The sequence below is a fragment of the Dermacentor andersoni genome, chromosome 3, assembly GCF_023375885.2.
Source record: "Dermacentor andersoni chromosome 3, qqDerAnde1_hic_scaffold, whole genome shotgun sequence".
Lineage (NCBI taxonomy): Eukaryota > Metazoa > Arthropoda > Arachnida > Ixodida > Ixodidae > Dermacentor > Dermacentor andersoni.
Window position 1 is genome coordinate 16,824,743 of NC_092816.1, and position 2,947 is coordinate 16,827,689.

The following is a 2,947-nucleotide window of genomic DNA, read 5'->3' on the forward strand; positions in this document are numbered from 1 at the left end:
AGGCCGTCTATGCTCCTTTCAGTAAAGTGATAGGCAATCACTTGTTTCCACCGCCGGTTAAGACCCCCTATCATGAACACCAAGGCATGGTGGGCAGGTTCATCCGGCTTTGCAGGTAAAGTTGTTCCCCCAAGAACAACATCTTCAGCGCGATCAAGCTCATAGCCCCTGGCAATCTCCATCTCGTCTAGTAGCAGAACACAGTCTTTTTCAATGTCTTGCATACCCTCCGCTTTCGTTTTTAGCAGGTCGATCACGTCAGTCAGGATACCGGGCAGAAAACTGAGTGCCTGTAGGCGACGCGCCAGAGTTCTGTTAGTTGGCAGCGGGTACCCGAGTTTCCTTAAGGTTTCATAGCCGGACGTCCCGCATGAAAATTTAATTTGAAGTGCTTGCTTAACACTTTGCGGAGACCAAGTACTCCCTTTGTTGCTATTGCGCGACAGTGCCTGTATTTGGTCTTCGTTAAGGAACTTGATGTTCTTTCCGAATGTTTCAATGTTACCTTCGAGCTTCTTAACTTTTTTCGGAGACCTTGGATTGTTGAGTTTGCCTGGGTATGCAATTCTTGAAGTTCGCAGTATTTTCGTGTCAGGTCTGCGAGCTGCTTACTTAATTCTGCGCAAGAGGTACAAGCAGACTGCAGGTCAGAGGCCCCGGCATTCATTCCACTGGCTGAGACTTGCAGACCTGCTTCGTCTGTTACCAGTGCACTTGAGCTGGCGTCGTGTGGGCTGCAATTCTGTCCTTGAGTCAGCTCAAACCTGCCTGGTGACGACATTGGGTCCATCGCAGCTTCATGATCATCAGTGGCTATGTCGTGTTGATCTTCAAGTAGGGCCGAGAGGACAGCGGGTCCGGTCCTATCCTTTGGTGCCTTTCTGTGACGAGGCAAAGCTGCGAAATGAAAGGATATCATCAAAATGCATCCCATAAACAGCATTATGCAACAGCGGTACATGCCACGAACGACTTTCTTAATGTCTTTTCACTTTTCTGTCGAAAGCACCGCTTGTTACATTCGTTACACGCTTAGAACTCCTGTAGAGCGACAAAATGTCATTTTCGGTCAGGGTCACTAATTTTTCGTGCCCGGCGCCCTTGTTCTCATATATATATATATATATATATATATATATATATATATATATATATGTTACGTAGCAACAGCTTAAGAACGACCCCTCCCCCACCTCCTACCGAGAGATGAAAATGGAACACGCTGAAAAATTGAACAACTTACGTCTGAAGGAAAACACTGTCGGCACCGCATTTGGCTTTAGTTTTTTCCATCCGTCTGCTCTGTTTTGCTCGAAGCTGTCCTCTTCGAAATGAGCCTGCGCGTTCATAGAAAGTCGTAAAATTTATTTCCTTCGCAAGATATGACCAATGTTCACACGCCTACAATTGCTGTGTTTCGTACGTTCCTAAACATTTTCCGAACTTTACTGCAGCTGCTACATTTAAAACCGCACTATTATGTTATGCAAACAATTCCACACGTGCGAGTAACGTCCAAGTAACGTTAATTAGCAATGGTTATACTACAGGCTGCCAGAACACTGTCGAACTTTGGGCGCACCATTTTTTTCCAACCAGCTTTTTCCTGGTTGTCCTGCACCGTCCGGAAGGGCGAGAGGAACGACTCAAATTGATTCGCATGCAGCACCGAAAAGCTGAAAAACATCAACGAACGCGCAACACACCACGCCATAAACAACACAGACGCGCACATAGGTTTTCGGAACATGACGGGGACAGTCAAGATGTTATTTTTTGTAAACACTTTAATGTTACTGCTACTAGTTTGCTTAACTGGTAATCTACTTGTCAGCCCAATGTTAACTACCAGGAAACATTATACGCAATCTACTTCGATCATCACTAGCGCTTAAGAAAGTCCACGTCGGAAAAATAATTCCCACGAAGCGCCTCAGTACTCACACTGCATATGCACGAGGTGTTCGTGGGCTGCCATTTGTCCCGCTTGATCCTTGCAGTCCACAAAATTCTTCTTTTTGTATCTCTTGGGAACTGAAACATTCGCCAACCATTCCTCGAGTGATTACTGCACAACGGCACGCAGCAGCCGGGCATTTTGTGCCGACGACACCCAGCGAACTCGTCGCAGCAACGTCCTACCACCTGCTCCGTGCAGCGCGCGCGGCGGGCATGAACATGGCGGCGGTGGCTAGAACGAACCGGTTCTGGCGGCACCGGCGCCGTCAAAGGATGTCTCCACCCTGAACGGAGCGGCGGGCGAGGAGGACATCGAGGCACCCTAGGGTCCCTTAAGCTCGAGCGCCCCCTGGACTGGCTCCTGGCACGGGAACCGGAGCGTGCTCTGGGCGGCAGCGATGGTCTGCTCTGATTTGCTTCCAGTTTTTGGAAAGAGTCCTCGCGGAACTTTAAGTCTTTTCCCCCTTTGAGTTCGCGTTGTCGACTCTGATGTCCCCCACCAGTCGTCGATGCTTGTTCAATCTTCTCCCACTGTCGCTTCTTAACTTCGTAGGGAGTGCGGAAGAGTTCTCGACACTTGGGGTCTCCTAGGGCGTGGCCTTTGCCGCACAGCTGGCATTTCAGCTCACACCTATGGTCACTTGACGGGTTCTCGAGGCCGCAGCCACGGCACTTGACGTTCGTCGGGTCCGGGCACACGTCAGCGCGAGTCGGCCACAAGCGACACACACTTCGTATTTTTTACGGTACAGCTGGCATCTGTGCGGTGCCCCGTTGAGGTAAATCCATCTTGGCACTTCTTTCTCCTTGAAGAGAATAAAGATCGACTGTGAATCTTTGCCCAGCCTGCGGACGCCTCGAATCTCGGGGTTATCCTTGTAGTCTAGGCGGTACAGAACTTCTTCGATGGAGTATTTCAATTTCAATTTTCAATTTTATTTCCAGAATTACAAGTGTTCTGGTGGATACCAAAGGCTAAAAGCTGTTG

At 49.0% G+C, this 2,947-nt stretch overlaps 1 long non-coding RNA gene across 1 annotated transcript; it reads right to left on the minus strand.

Moving 5' to 3' along the window:
• Positions 1–533: 533 nt before the first annotated feature.
• On the minus strand, positions 534–2,279 carry LOC140216691 (uncharacterized). The gene is made up of 3 exons (XR_011893275.1): positions 1,945–2,279; positions 1,244–1,337; positions 534–897 (listed from the first exon to the last, which is right to left on the minus strand). It is a non-coding gene; the product is annotated as an uncharacterized lncRNA (long non-coding RNA).
• Between the last annotated feature and the right edge of the window lie 668 nt (positions 2,280–2,947).